The sequence below is a fragment of the Anser brachyrhynchus genome (assembly GCF_964034855.1).
Source record: "Anser brachyrhynchus genome assembly, chromosome: 5".
NCBI classification, from domain to species: Eukaryota; Metazoa; Chordata; class Aves; order Anseriformes; family Anatidae; genus Anser; species Anser brachyrhynchus.
This window is the reverse complement of record NC_137699.1, coordinates 65,071,659-65,087,705: the sequence shown is the minus strand read 5'-3', so window position 1 is coordinate 65,087,705 and position 16,047 is coordinate 65,071,659. Positions and strand designations below refer to the sequence as shown.

Sequence of the window (16,047 nt, the reverse complement as noted above, 5' to 3'; positions counted from 1 at the left end):
CGGCAACTTTGGTCGTTGAGGTAGAGTAGCTGGTTGCACGTTACTGAAGTACTCAGGCAAGGAGGCGACTCTGTCTGCTCCAGTTGGCAGCATTTAACCATTAGGAGAAGAAACAAATGTGAGCCAGAAAGCATCTTCAACACAGCTCCTTCTCTAGTTAAAGGACTGCTTAGCACACTGCTGTAGCTCCTGGGAAGGATCATCAGTACAAATGAGTTTTGCTCTAATAAGCTTTCAAATGAGAGTAATCTGTCACTGGAAGGGAAGAGCAGCAGCTCCAGTCTGATCCCACTTCTCCCCTCCCACCCCGGCCAGAGCTGGCTCTGCCCCTGCCCAGATCCCGAGCACACCAGCAGGACACTGCCAGTTTCTGCGTGTGCCCCCAAATCAGGGCTGTGCTCTGGTTCCTCTTTGAGTCCCCCCAGTATTTTGCTGTACATGTTTCCATGGTGGGCACTGAGCTTAATGTGGTGAGCCGCTGTGTGACTCTCACACCACACCTGGGAAAAAGGTGTCAGAGATCCTGCAGCAGGGAGCACTGTGCTGGAGAGACACCTAGATGTTTTCAGGGCAGTAAAGGTGTTCAGTACTTCACTTATTCTTTGCTTTCTATATAGATGATAGCACATATTACTTGGTGATAGTTTTTTAAAAAAGACCAGAATGCATCTGGAGAACATTTAGGGAAAAAAAGAGTGAGATGTGATACTCCTGCAGTGCCTGTTGAGATGTCATGCGAAGGATCACTTAAAGAGAATAATGCCCGGTTGATTAGAATTGAAACTTGGCACCTTGGAGCTGGCCTGTAGAGCAGCTGTGTCTTGTTTAATTTGTTTAATCATTTAATTGCATTACCCCAATTAACTGCTCTCGCAGGTTGCCGGTGCTGCTCCTCAGCTGGGGCAGGACACGGAGGGACAAGCTGCTCTCCCTCGGCTCGCAGCAGCCCCTGCCCTCGGGCAGCCCCTCGGGGCGCGGGGCAGTGGGGACAGCGGCGGGGCCGCGCGTGTCACTGCTCTGCCACAGCTCACCGTCACCCCCTGCGGCACCTCTCCTGCCTGCTGGTGGGCGCGTTCCCCACTACACTTATGCCCTGAACAAAAAAGTCAATCTTTGTGTTGAGCTTTAACGACTGTGAAGGCCTCGGGAGGGCTGCACGTGATGTGTCCCTGCAGGTGCCGCCCTCTTAAAGGCAGTGACGTGTCTGCCCGCAGCCTGCCACTGCCCCTGTGCGCACCCAGTGGGGTGGGAGAGCCTTGCTGGAGAGGCAGCTCAGCAGAAGATACCGCCTGATTGTGGGGAAGCACAGACGACACAATTGTTGTGCACGTTTGTGTTTTCCCTTTTCAGTCAGGGTATTCTTGATTATTTCTGTGTCTCTCACCTCTCCCTGGTATCACTAAAATAATGGGAAGAAAAATTCCCCCTAAAGCCCTGGCACCTTTTCGCCCTGCTGCCTGTACTGCAGTTCAGCTCTAACACCTGTGAAATTTCCGTTGTTCCCAGCATCACTGCTCTTGCTGCCCGTGGCCTTATCACAAGGCTTCGTCTTCATCCCCCTGTAACCGTGTTCTGCCTCGTTTCAAAGGAGCCATTCTCTTAAAGTGCATTTTTTCCTTCTTAGCTTTAGCTGGGAAGAGGAAGCGGGAGCCTGTGATGGGGAAAGGGAAGGGCTTACACACCTCCCCCTTTCATGGCTCAGACAGGGCTCTCTGCTGCTTGCTGCGGTGGCTCTTTGCAAGCCTCGGTCTCCGTGCTGACAGCCTCGGCCCTGCCCTCCCGCGGGCCGGCTGCGCCTGAACGCTTTGAAGCAAACATTGAAACGAAGAGGTATGTCCAAGAAAGCAGTCCCTGTATTTTCTGCTGTCTGTAGCCAGGATTTACCACAGATGATCAATGAACAGACTCAACGTGCAAATCAGGGACCTTTCTCTGCAGCCTTTATCTGGCTTCTCTGTCCGGATCTGTTGATTTATTTATTTGCTGAACACCCAGCAGTGTTCCAGCGCGGTACGAGACACAACAAAGACAAAAATCCAGCATTGCTCCGGGAACGCAGTGATCCTCTCGGTGGTTTCCCTTCCCTACAAGAAGGGCTGCTTGAGCTGCTGCCAGCTATCCAGAGAAATATGTCAGGCGATGCAGAGGCGAGGTGCACGTTCCTTGGCTTGTTGTCTGAATGCAAATTTGAACAAAGGCAATACAAAGGCAGCAACTGCGCGGAGCAGGCACGAGCTGAACCAACACGATAAGGGAGAACCTAGAGATTGCAGCAATTTAGTAATTCTCTAAATAAAAGTGGGTGATATCTGCGTGTCATTCTGACATCAACAACTACTGGCTTGCTGGGAGAGGAATCAGCGTGAGAGACCAGAGGCCCCTGCAGCGCAGCCCCGCCGTGCGCGTGGAGCCAGCAGCCCCCGGGCTCAGCCTGGTGGGGCCTCGGACCTAAAAGTGAAGGCAAGGGCACATTTCCAGGAAACGGGAAGAGAAAAGGAGGTGCTGAAGGTGGGCCTGTGGCACAGGGCAGAGGGATGGGCCTGAAGTTGAGTTCCTGGAGGAAAGGGGTACGTGGGATGAAGACCACCACTGGGCAATGGGAGTGAATGACTGTGAACTTCCCTTTCCCAGGCAGCTTCTTGAGTCACGGGGCTGGAGGATTTATGGAGCTAGGAAAGGTTTTAATCTTTTCTGGTAATACAGCTCCATTTAAAAATAAACATTAGCCGAGAACAACTAGGTTCCCAGTGTCCTCTCTCTGCGGTCCATGGTCATAATTACCATGTGATATACTCAGTACTGCTTAGGGAGCTGACCTGTTCCACCAGAGCCTGGAGGCATCCTGTACAGGGCAATAGTTTCTGGTCATCCATTCCTGTCCAAACGAAAATACTGATTGTATTTCAGCTGCCTTTGTCTCTAGGAGCGTACGTGTGACAGGGTCTAGGCTGGTTGCTCCTCTGCTTATATCTGATATCCATAACTGAGGTGTCTTTCCTCCAAGAGAGCAGTGAGAACCCCCCGCCTGTCATCTTCAGGAGGCTTCTCCCGTCTCCCGACCCAGCTGTTCCTCTGTGGAGGCTGCTCTGAAGAAGGATAGTGTTTGGGGAGGGGAGGGTGAGAGAAGATAAAAGAGAAAAATTAAACAATTTATGAAACTTTCATCAAAGCGCTGTTTATAATGCTGAAGGGATGCTGTCCTACCTTGACACAAACTTCATTCATAAACTAGACTTCATTATCGTCCAGCATTATTTCTGAAGGACTTTGTCAGCAGCTTGGCAACTTCTATAGACAAGCTCATGATTTGCTTTCTTCTGTGACTAATCAAAATACTAAATATGGGCGTTTATGTGCCTTCTATCATCCCGAAGTTTTGTGCATGTAATTTAAGTTTGACTGAGTTGAAAAAAGTAATAAATAGTAATATTAGTCTTGTGATTCCTTCCCTTTTCAGAACATGAAGCCTCTCAGACATTATAGGCTCTCTAAAATACTGCTGAAATGTGAGCAAAAAGCCTGAGATCAAATAAATTCAGCAGAAGCCCTTTGAATGATTATGAAAGCTGAAGATGACTGTTAACATCATTAAATTTAGTCTGGGTTTGATTCGTGTCTCAGGAATGGAGATCCAGTCTCCGTCTTTTCACACAATTTGAAAAGAGAGTGATTACCTTTTGATTTTTAAGAATAAGTAATTTTGTTTACTTGCAGGGAGTGAAATTGCCCAATCTGATTCGCATGTGGGTACATTTCTGTTTGCCCCTTGGAAATGCAAGTGGGATGTGTGAACCCTGCTCCGCTCTGCCGAGCTATTGCAGCAATTGCTATCTCTTCTTTTATGCTACGTACCAAATAAAATACGTTGCATGGCTTAAAAGGAGAATGTGGGGGAGAGCATGGTCCAAGTGGAAAACACAGACAAAAGATGAATGAAAGAAACAAGCCCTACCCAGTGGCCAGAGCACAGGGAATTCTCCCTGGGGGGAATTCCCCTGTGCCGGAGCCTCCCAGCAGACCATGCTCAGTGGCAGCTGTGATACACCAGTTATTGATGCGTGCGTCTTCCTTGCCGTAGCTAGTTAATAATCATACACTGTGCCCGACCTTCTCTTCACAGAGCACCTGAGGTCATGTGTCAGTGGCTGACTGAAGACTCGAGGCACAAATACAGAGCTGTCCGTAAGATCAGGACTGGGAGACCTTCTCAGTTGTGTCGAATGAGACTTTGACGTGCAGCACAGCCCTGAGCAAGGAGGGCATAACCTGCATCAGATAGGTTTTATTTTGGAGGGATTGTGCTTCAGAGACACCCTCAAGGGCACAGCTCTCATCTTGCTTTTTCCTGGAGGCGCTACCCATCCTGCCACGGTTTGTGCCAGCAGGAAACTGAAGTTTCACAGGCAGGTTTTATTTTGGGAAGTGAGTACAAAAGGAATTAGAGGCCCAAACATCTTGTGTGAACTTGGCATCCAGGTAACATAAGTAGAGGGATAAGGATGATTGACTCCCTCTTGTGATCCTGTATAGGTATGTCAGAGTCCACTCAGTATATATACTGGTAGACATATACATATGTGACGTATACCAACAAAGGTACACACTTCTATTAGCTAGCAGAGTGCGTGGCTATTTTCTAATCCCTTTATCACAGAAGGTTGGAGGGAATTTCTTGATATGACCTAGTCCAGTCCCCTGGACAGCTGCCCAGGACTGTGTCCAGTCAAATCTGGACAAGCTGACTTCAGTTGCTGTTGGCATCTCAAGCCTGTATCTGGTACTGGTTCCCCAGCTATGTCCCGTGGAAGGTTTCTGCTTCCCCAGACTTTTTATTTCCTTTCTGAAAAGCAAGCAAGTAGCAGTTGTCAGGCCAAACTTGTTTTGGTTCCCAAAAGTTGAAGCCAGAACAACTTTCTCATTCTCTTTGATTAAAATTAATAAATATTTATATGTTCTATCCTAAATATTTTATGGAAGTCATGTTTTCTTAATACTTATATTAGCAGCTAATACTGGCATGGCAGTTCTGTAACCCACCTGTCATTTCCCTCTTCGAATATGTTTTTCATTGCCGGAAGAGTTAAAACAGCCTTTGCTGTTGCATTTCTTACCTTCCTTGGTTACCTTCCTAAGGTGCCTGGGAACAGCCCAGGCCATGGGATGCCCTTCTTAATGCACCTCCTTCTTAGGGCTCTTAGTAGGGCTCTTGGTAGGGCTTCTCTGCTTTGTGTGCCTGGAGGAGGTCGTGGGAATCTGAGGGGCCTGATCCCTTTGCTCCGTGCTGCTGAGCTCTCTTCCCCTGCCACCCTGCGAGGGCTGGTGGTGCCCTGGGCTGGTCCCCGGGGACCCAGGCGGGACAGCAGCTGTATCCTGCCGGGGCGCTGGCAGGCTGTACGGGCACCAGGCTCCGCGGTGCTTCTCACTGCAAAATGGTGGCACAACGGCTTTGTGAAATTTTGTATTTCTGCTGTAAAAATGAGGACGCCTGAGATTTCCCCTTTGGTACATTTGGGTCTGGCTTTTTCCTCTCCAACAGCTGCTTGACGGTGTCTTCAGCACCATGCAGACGGTGTGTACAGCTACAGATGCTTCGCGTCCAGAGTTCCCCGTCCTCCTCAGGGCTGGGCCCAGAGAGGCTGAGCACCAACCCGAGGTGTCATTCTAGGGGTAGGCTGCACGATGCACCGGCAGTCCGGGGAGACCTGAAGGGCAGTTACACGCTTCCACTGGTTCTGAAAAACTGCAGACGTTTCTATGAGACGCGTGCTAACAGTTCTGCAAGGCTGGACACTTTTGTTCTTTGTGCTTTCAGACTTCTACATAAAGGCTAGTTCCAGCACAAGAAATAACAAGAAATTGCTTCTTAAAGAAGAAAAGATAAAGCAAGATAAGAACTTCAAAGCAGATACCATTACGATGTATCTAGAAAGAAACAAGAAATTATGAGGTGGAACCCGCTATTAAAATCCGCTAACATTTTCCAGCGAGAACACATTTATCTTACCGACAATGGGGCTGGGCAATTTCCTAGTTAATGCAAGTGAAATAGCCAACAAAAGGCAGGGGCTTTAATAGGCAGACTTGTTGCTTGATAGTTTTAGATCTCTACATGGGTTCAGCAGAAAAATATGGTTTATTGTAAAATACATAAAATAGAAAGTTTTATGTCACCTTAGGAAACTTTTTAAAACACTTTGCTTCTTCAAAGGAAATCTGGAAGTTCAATAGAAGTTTAGAGATGGCACAAGCTCTCATTAGGAATTGCCCTCAAAGTCTTTTTTCATCAATAGTTTTTAAGACTCTTTGGTTAATACAAAACCTTTAATAAATTAATCTCCATCCATTGTAGTTAGAGCGGAATGAGGAAATTAATCTAATAACTAATCAAAAGCCCTTTGGATCGAGGGAAGGACACTGCTAGCACAACTGTAAAGCTTTTCTTCTCTCTTTATCAGTCTGGAGTTTTGGATTTCCCAGAGTCCCCAGACTGGCACTTGCTTGAGCAGGCGGGCCCGCCAGTGCCAAACTAGGGGCTGATATCTCTGAGCGCGGCACCAGCCTAAGCTGGGTTTTACTGGAGTCAGGTATTTCTGGGTTATCTTTTTGCTTGGTTTTAGCACCAATGCGTGCACATGTGCTTGGTAAGCACAGCCAACATATCATGACACCACTGCAAGGAAAGAGATCTGGTGCAGCAGCATATGCTAAAGGCACGTTGTGCTGTCAGCTTCATCTCTTCTCTAAGTCCTTCCAGGGACCATCCATCTCCTGGGAGTGTGATGGGAAGGGAAGGGGAGGGAAGGGAAGGGAAGCTCAGTGATGGCTTTGGAAACAAACAAACCAACCTTTTTACAACCTGTAATAGCTTTGGGTCAAAACGGTCACAGCAACTCACTTCATGGCAGCAATTTGCATCTTGCAGCCATTAGTGTCCTAATGCTACGTCCTCCCCCGGGCTACAGGTCATGCAGCATTTGCTTTCTGGCAGCTATTGGCACGTAATCCTGAGTAATTCAAGTAGTTTGGTTTTGTTTGTTTTGATGGTTTTCCTTTAAATTAAAAAAAAAAAAAAAGCTAGCAGGGAAGTTTGAGGAAGTAGTTTTTAATTTATAGCATGCCTTCATCATTCACACTCTGCTGAAGCAGGTTCAGCACTGTGAAAGGCACCTGAATGATTCCTTTTAAGTACACTGACTGTGCTCTGAAATGGTGACAGAAAGGCACCTGCTCCTCAATCACAAAGCTCATGTAATTTAGTAGCAGCTTCCAACCAGCTCTGAGTACCAACCCCTTTATTCTGCCTTTTCATAGTGCATCAGGATCACGTACCCTTTGGACAGTAAGCTGATTTGGAGCACAGAAGTTGTTGGAAATATATATTTTTGACAATTAAATGTTACAAGTATTATTCTAGCTAAAGGATTAGTTGTCATTTTCAACTGATAAAAGTTTGATTTTAATTATATGCTGCTTTCTCCCCCTTGAGTGCGTAAGTGCTGATACTAAATCACCGGGGGCTGTACGGTGAGCTTGAAAGGATGCGTGTGAGGCAGAAACGGCAGCTTCGGTGCCAGACGATGCAGGAAACCTGACACGTCGCTGCCGTGGTGCCAGGTGTGTGCAGGAGTTTCCTCCACCCTCGCCCTGCTGGAGTTGCCCCTGTCTTTTAGGTACGCCGTCACCGTCCTCGTTCCCCACAGCAGTTTGTCTGCTCTCTGGTGCGGACGGGAGGGGACAGCAGGTAGCCTTAGAAAGGGGGAGGCATGGGAAAGCATGGCGAAAACGTTGTTAGTGCTGGATTTGTGAGACGGGAGCAGACAAGGTGGGAGCGTTCTCGGTCTCTGGCAGACACTCAGCGTGCCGCCAGGCCTGCCGTCGTCCCCTGCCCGTGCCGCAGCCCCCGCGCAGGTCAGGGTGTGCTCAGCAGGCATCCCCTGGGGTATGGGGGCTGGCCACAGCTCTGCTGGGCAACATAAGCAGGGCAAATAAACATTGCAGTTCCCAAATACTGGGTGCCAAATGTGGGGTGACATTAAGGGAGTAAAAAGCGCTTGTGTTCTCTGAGACAGAGGTATCTCACGAGCACTCGAGGAACTCGGAGCAATGAAGCATGGCACAGCTCTTCTCTGCTTCTTTGCCTGTACCCTACTGGTGGGTGAGGGAAACAGAACGAGCCATTTCCCTTTGCGCAGTCACTGGCTTTCAGCTACCGGAATAAAAACAAACAAACACAAAACCAACCCACCTCTGGGGGACTTTTAAACTTGTTTGAAGAGGCATTAATGTTGGAAATGATATTTCTGTGAAACGTTGCTCGGCCAGCTTTCCCTTTGGTTGTGCTGGCGGAGCATCACGAGGCACAACGCCAGGCGGGGGCTTTGCTGTGCCCCAGCCCCAGGACGCGGAGCAGGGGGAGCCGCAGGAGGCCCCAGCCCCGCGGGGCACGGGGCAGCCAGCAGCGCTCCTGCCCGCTGCAACTCCGCTCCTGGGCTGCCAGTGGCAGGCGAACATCTCCAGCTCCTGTACAGCATAAATGGAGGGGTGAATTGTTTTCCAATTTACCCTTCAAGCAAAATCAAGTCTGAACTGACCTGGATTTTCTGTTTTTCCACTGAATTGGAAAATTCCGCTATGCGTTTTCTAACGGGAACCAACTTCTTGCCTTTTTTTCAAGCCAGCAGAGAGAAGGGCTGCATTCTGCTTCCAGTACTCCGGGAGGGACGTGCTGCCTCTGCTCAGCTGCTCCCCTGGAGATGCATGGGACCACTGACAACCCACGGTCCTGCCCAGCGCTTGGGGCATGCTCCGAAATCTGACTTCTGCGCGGGTTTTCTTTTGCTTTGTGCTTTTCTGTGCCTGACTTAAGGGGCCTGACAGGGTGGGTAACCTTGAAAAGCAGCTTCTGTTGCCTGGCGGTACTCGAGTACTTATCAGGAACCACCAGCTGCATCCTGCTGACATCTCCAGCCCGAGCTAGCTGCACTGCGCTTGTGGTGGTAACTCATGGCACACGCTGGGGTTGCACAGGAGCAGCCTTGTGAGCCCGGCTCCCGTCTGGCTCAGCCTCGTCAGCCCCAGCTCGCAAACCACACGCGGCAACAAATGCAGACTGCTGCAGCACTGGCAGAACAGCAAACCTCACTTGGTAGGTTTAGCGTGTGGCATTGCAGATCTAGCATGTGGCATTGCTTTGTGGGAGCAGCTCTGGCAACATGAACTATTTTAAAGTATTTTATTTTATTTTATTTTATTTTATTATTTTATTTTATTTTATTTTATTTTATTTTATTTTATTTTATTTTATTTTATTTTATTTTATTTTATTTTATTTTATTTTATTTTATTTTATTTTATTTTATTTTATTTTATTTTATTTTATTTTATTTTATTTTATTTTATTTTATTTATTTTTTCTCTCTTCGTCTTTTCTGCCCAAATAGCTGCACTGTGTGGCCGTGTGCTGAGACCCATGCTCGCAGTAATAGCGTGCCTTTGGACTTCTCCAGTGCCTGCACAGTGACAGCTTTCACACCTTGCAAGCATTAATTTGTTGGTGTTATTACAGTGCCCCAAGTGTGCCCGGCACATTCACAGCACGCAGTCAGACGCTCCTGCCTCCGGGGAGTTTGTGGTTGAAGGACGCGGTTGTGATGTGGATGTATGTGCTCCTACAAGGTGAGATGTAAAAACCTCTCTGCCACGGGCTCCTAAGGACAAGGTGTGAGGACGGCGGACTCAGAGGCTGCTCCCACACGGATGGATGGGAGCGGGTGATGAACGGGCAGGGCTGCGGCTCCATTACCTGTTAGACTGACGGGTAGAGTACATCTTCTGACATGAAGTTATGGTTTGTTTATTTTAAGTCAGAAAAAAGATTGTCCTCCCTCTTTTTCCTTTTTTTTTTTTTTCTTTTCTTTTGTTTTCACAGACAATGGCAGATTAGAGGAGCTCGAGTCCTGTGCTCCCAGAGTCAGTTCCGGGGCACTGCTCCATGTTGTTTGGACATGCCTGACTTTTCTAGCAGTTCTCAGTGTCTATTTGTCATGACACATTTAATATTGCACGTTATTTGGCAGTGCTAGATCCCTGCCTCTTTCAGACAGCCACCCCGTATATTTTTCAGCTTTTCTATCTCTCCCAAAGCACGGAAAGCAGCCCCTTCTACAGTGGAGTTCTGGATTTCCCTGCCAGCCCTGTCAGCATCAAATATTTTCTCATCTAACCAGGCTCCTCTGAAATCCTCTTCCTGTGCAAAGCTTTCACCCCTGCTGTTTCGAGGAATATGTTTGCTAGCTGGAGTTCAGGGAACTGAATTTCAGTTTGTTTTGGTCTTGCAGTTTCTGTTGTCACCTGCAGTCCTTCAGCCGCAGTTCAGGATGGTGATGTTTTGTATTTGCTTTGCAGGATTATTGAGCGCATTAAGAAGTGTTGGCGACCTCCTTTATTAAACACTTTCCTTCTTTTACTTGAAGCAGTAAATTGCTAATACAGCTTCTCTGAGATTATGATGATAATAAGCAAAATACTGGTAAAAATTAGGCAGAAGGCTGAATCTGCAAAATGTAAAGAACCACGAGCTTCAGAAACTGAGTTGTTCCATTTCCGTCTCTTCAGGCAAAAAGCAGCTTGATCCCGCAGCTGTTTTGAAGGTTTATGGTGCAGTGCTTTTGTTTTCCATATTTTGGGGTTTCTATATTTGTATTTCAGTGTAGTTTATGGGGCTGGTTTGAATTCTGTTTAGTTTTCCGTGTCTATTTGCCTTGATTCATTTTCCTTGACACTGACACAAATCTGCTGTCACTCATGCTAATGCAAACCCAGGGATGCGGAGGAAAATCAGATTTCCCAAATTTTGCCATCGTTTTGATTGAATAAATTGGTATTTCTTTGAATTATTCAACCAGCTTGAATAGTGTTGGAAAACTTGTTCAGATGAGACTTCCACAAATGAATTATGAATTAGATTTTTGTTTTCAACCAGCTTCCACAATTTTTCTCGAAAATTTCCATTTCCATTTCTTAGTTGTCCTTATGATCAAGTGTTTCAGAGAAAAAACGGATACAGATAAGTCTGCTAGGAAGAATAAGTTTCTCTGATCAGCACAACTGATGTAATCTACTTTTGCCTGGCTGGTGTCTTTTGATTTCTAAGCCTCAGAGGCACCACCATGCCCCGAGCTTTCCCCATGTCCTTGTGCCCTGGGCTGGGAAGAGCCCTGCTGCTCGGTGAAGGCTACACCAGGTCAGGTCTGCCTCGAAAAGGCCAATTCCCATCCCGTGTGGAAATGCCTGGTGTGGCTGGGAGAGGAGACTGGGCCTTACAGGGGGCGCTTGGTGTTTCCACGTGGTTTGCCTGCTGTAGACTTGCAGACCTCAGTGAGAATCCCAATTTATTTCCCTCTGCGGTTAATCCCCGTAACTCGGTATCCACCTGCACACTGCCGCTCTCTGGGTTTGTTTGTTGACGTTCCTTTCGACAGGGTTTTGGGGAGGGGGGGCGATTTAATCAGCACCTTCCCTGCGATGCGGGCAGAAGGCTCACATCAGAAAGGAAAACATTTTCATTGTGCCAGTGCTAATAAAGGAGCAGAAATCCGGACCTCCTACCGAACTGAACACGAAAGAAAGAGGAAAGTGCCTAAAGTGAAAAAGAGGGAGAGGAGGGAGAGTGACAGAGGGGTAAACGTGGCCAAGGAGCCCCGAAGGCGCAGTGAGCCCGGTCCTCACCGCCGCGGGGTCAGCCCTGCGCCGTGTGAGCCGCAGCATCGGGCTGCGGGGCAGCTCTCAGCCACGACGTTGGGCCAGACCCGCAGTCATCACTGCGGATGTGCGAGGGGAACCTGCTCTGGTTTTTTTCTGTGATATATGGACCGCTTCTACTTCTGCCGCTAAGTGTGTGCCCGCTTCTTTTTGCCCGCAGATTTACAGTGCTCTAGAACCATAACGCAATCTATAATCTTATTAGAAAATGCAGCCTTTGTGTTACACTAAGCGGATGCCAGGTGCTTGCTGCATAAATGAATGTACAAAATATTTAATAAGCCAACTGTAGTTAGAAGGTGAAGTCGAGAAAAATATTGGGTTTGATGATAATCAGTCAGGCACATTTCTAGCAATGTACATACTGCGCTGCTCGCAGAGGAGGCCTACTTGTGAAATGCAATTAACCTTGCAATCTGTATGTATATCTCTAATTTTTGTACAATGGGGTTAAATATTAATTTGATCAGTTGCATCAGAATTTCTCATAAATGTGCCTCCTTTATTTTACTGCATTTATTGAATTTGTAGAGATAACAGATGTGAAGTACCGCAAGTATTCAGAGTAAGCCCTGAATGACCTCCAATTTGAATTTACATCGTGACTGCACGGGGATTTTAAATGTCAGTGATGCTAAAATAAAGCAGAAGCGCCACGTTTGGAGTGACGGGGCCGTCACCATGTTCTGCCCGGGGGCGGTGGAGGGCAGCCTCCCAGCCGTGGATGCGCCGAGGAGCCGTCTCTCTGCCCCCACCGAGCACCGTGATTTCATCCTGAGCAAAACCAGCACAGACGCCCGAAACCAGGGAGCAAGGTTAGGGCATCAAACGCCTAGCGAGACATATGTGTGCATGTCAGGAAAAAACTGCAGCTCCAGATTGTCCCTTTGGCTCACGAACATGAGCGTAGGAAAAGCACAAACTTATCATACTGAGAAAAGGCAAAATATTTTGTCATTGTTTTGGTCACAGAAGATGAGAGACAGAAATCCTGACTCACCCTCTCGGTGCCTGGCAGTGGTTTGTGCTGTGAACAGGAGACTGAAAGAGGTGACGTTACGGGAGGAACAGAAAGCAAGCAGAGGCATTTTTTAAGGAAAGGTTGGTGAGCACGTCAAAGATGAGGAAGAGTTTACTAGAAAGCTGGCAGTAAAATGTCACTGTAAAATGGGGCCTCATATTCCATTCACTGCATTTAACTGAGGGTGGAAAAAAACAGCGTGAAGAGTTGCTGGATGGACATGTGATGTGCTAGGAAAACGGATTAGCATGTAGAGTTGATCAGACAACATGCAGTAGAATGTTTTTCATCAGAAAATGCTGGTTTTAAAAGTATATATGTATAATCGAGAACTGTTTTTGTCATTTTGTGAGTCGAATGTTTCATATCTGAAATGAATTTTCAGAAATTAGAAGTAATGGACACCCGGGCAGATGCCTGAAGTTAGGGAATAGAAACTGCGGACTGTGAAGTGTGCTTGGAAACTCCAGTCAGCAGGTGGGAGACGGGAGCCCTGCTGCGACGGGTGCTCCCGCGGGGAGGCAGCCCCCGGCACCGCGGGGAGCTCGGGGTTCCCCTGGGAAATGCGTCGGTGGGTGGCTGGGGGGAGCGGGGCAGAGGCATTTTCGCTTAAACTGGGAAGCTGTAATTGTTTTAAGTCAAACCGCATCCACTAAAGCATCTCACATGTTGAGGTATTAACTAGATGGGAAACTAAAAATTCTGCAGGCAAATCGAAAAGAAGAAAGCGGAGATGAAACAGAGCTGCCCAGCTCGTAGTGGAACCGATGGCCATCAGTGGAAGCTAGCGCCTTATGTTTCAGGGTGGTTTGCTGTGGACTGGAAAAGCCCCGCAAACCTGGTTTTTGATTGTGTGTGGCCGTGGAAACCCCAACAGACACACTTCGTACTCAGAAAGATCTATAAATGCTGCTGTTTGTGCACTTGTTTTTTTTTCTGTAAGGTTTGAGGGAAAAACAAGTGTGTGCAATTGATGTCTGCATTACTGAAAGTGCACTTACACGGATAAACGTGGCGTTTTCCAACGGGAGGTGATGGATGGTGAGGAACTGCAGCCTGCCTGCCTGCCTGTCCTGGGTGTCACTGACCTCTGCCAGTGGGTCACCCGCAACTCACCTCACCCCGCTGCAGACCCCTCCACGTTCATTTTAACAGCCTGTTTGTCAGTGGTGGGGCCGTCAATAACCACGTGAACAGTGTGTCTTATCATCGTTTCCTCTGTAACAACGAACCTTTAATTTTCACTCTGCGTACAGTAGAATCATTGCAGAGGTTCAAAGCTTGCATTTCAATTGCTCTGCCGCAGTTAAACAGTCTATTATTCTTCATAAATTGCTCCACAAAGCTATTAACATGTGCATCTACTACTCGGAGTAATGAGATAGAAGGAGCGATGGGCCTGGCTGGGGGAGGTACAGCGCGCTGCACGCGTGCTCCGATTGCGTTTTGGGAACCTCTTCTTTGTCTTTTTCACGAGGAGACCTGTAATCAGAGAGGTGAAAACCAGGACTAATTACTATGGTCTTTTATAACAGCTAGGCTGCTGAATATGTAATGACGCTAACGAGATTTCTTTAATCCAGCGCCTCACTGGGCAAAGGGCAGGACATTGTGTTCCCCGGGGAGTTCAGCCTGGGTAAGACAGTCCCGGCAGAAAACTTCCACGGGATGGGTTTCCCGACATCTCAGTCTGTCCAACCTTTTGTACCTCATGTGGAAGGGGAGAGAGGCACCTGGGGAGCAGGGGAACACCCGCCGGCCTCGGCAGCTTTTGCCTTCGGTCCCTGGCCTGGAGCCCCAGGTGGGTGCGGGCGGCGCGGTGCCCCCTGCCAGGCCTGTCTCCTGCGCTTGCTGTGCTGCCGGCGAGCTCCCCAGAAAGGGAGCGTTTTGTTTCCACTTTCTGTTTGAAAGAAGTTCAATGAATTATTTACCTCATTCCATAATTAGAGATGTTATTGCTGCTGTCTGGACTAATTCAAGCTCTGTCTGTGAGACTAGCTGTAGGTACGCTCGCTGCCTTTAAGCTGTCATTGATGACAAGACTTATATAGCCACATAAATAACCCGTCCCTTTTCAAGCATTGCACTTTGCTGGGCTTTGAAGGTTGGGCTCTGATGAGCAGTCTAATAAAAGGGCATGGGGAAATGTAATTCACTTATTAATAATTTGTGATGTGCTCTGCTAAGCATCTAAGGATCGAGATCTACAGAAAAGTTTCGCAAAAGAGCCCAAGCTGTCGTTTGATTTTGATCAGGAGCTGAGATACGATGCTCCAGGGTGCTTTAGGAAGAGAACAAAAACCACACGCTTCCTGTCTCCTGCATTTCTTTGTGAAATACCGTAGAGAAACCCAAGCTAAACCCCGCTCGCTCCGAGGAGCCCGTCCCCGAGGCCGCAGCGCGCACCCAGGCCCGTGTTTGTCCCTGCCCTCGTGCCGCCGCGCTGCCCCTGGGGGAAGGTCGGGGTGGGAGACGCTTAGCCTGGCCTTGGTTCGGGTGTGATTAGCTGTGAGCGGGGGCTGGCCTCCCCCAGCCTGACGGCAGTGCTGCGTGGTCCTGTGGCACGGGGAGGGACGGGCCCGGCACCGCTGCCTCAGCTGCGGGCTGTGCCGTCACCGTGAGGCCAAATCCCTTGGGGAAAGGAAATCCGTTTCCTCGTGGCACCACAAAACAGGCTCCTGGGGTCTTCTCAGGCTCTTTTTCAACTCCTTTCGCATTTTGGGTTTTGGCTCTGCAAGTCCCGTGAGTATTTACTGTTATTAGTATAAATTTTGACTCCTTGGGTCTGTGTAGGCAGAAGGCGGTTTTCCAACGTGAATGGCTTGGCTGGGGGTGGGAGCAGATGGAGGAGCTGTGAGGTCAGCAGCGCTCAGCACCGCTCCGCTGCTGCTCGTGATGGCGAGGTGAGGGACGGGAGAGTGTGGGGAAGTGGGCTTGCTGCAGTTTTAGTAGGCCGAGTTTGCGTCTGTCAAGGTCCCGAGCAGGATGTCACAGCAACGAGACGAGAACCGTGCTGGTAGTCCTGCTGTGTGGGTGGACCTGAAGAGCTGTGACTTGGAGAGAGCACTCAAGAGAAAAAAAATGAAGTGAGCAAGGATGAGATGCTGCCTGGTGTATGGACTCCTGGGGGAAGCTTTCTGCAGCACCTGCCAAAGGCGTCAAAGTTCAAAGGATGGCTGCGTGCGTTTCTCACGTACTGCCAGGAGAGCTGAGGCCTGGTGGAGTGCAAGGAGCGTTGTAAAGTCCTTCTGCATCATTAGTCCTTT

General features: G+C 48.4%; 2 long non-coding RNA genes across 10 annotated transcripts in view; both read left to right on the top strand.

Annotated features, from left to right (window-relative positions):
• The window catches only part of LOC308195914, a 314,751-nt gene that overhangs the window by 96,814 nt on the left and 201,890 nt on the right, over positions 1-16,047 (top strand). The gene's annotated exons all lie outside the window — the stretch shown is intronic.
• Positions 9,438-16,047, top strand: part of LOC308195913 — a 71,579-nt gene continuing 64,969 nt past the window's right edge. For all 3 annotated transcript variants that reach the window (XR_013951914.1, XR_013951915.1, XR_013951916.1), the window contains exon 1: positions 9,438-15,523. This is a non-coding gene — a long non-coding RNA (uncharacterized lncRNA). The remainder of the gene's footprint in view (positions 15,524-16,047) is intronic.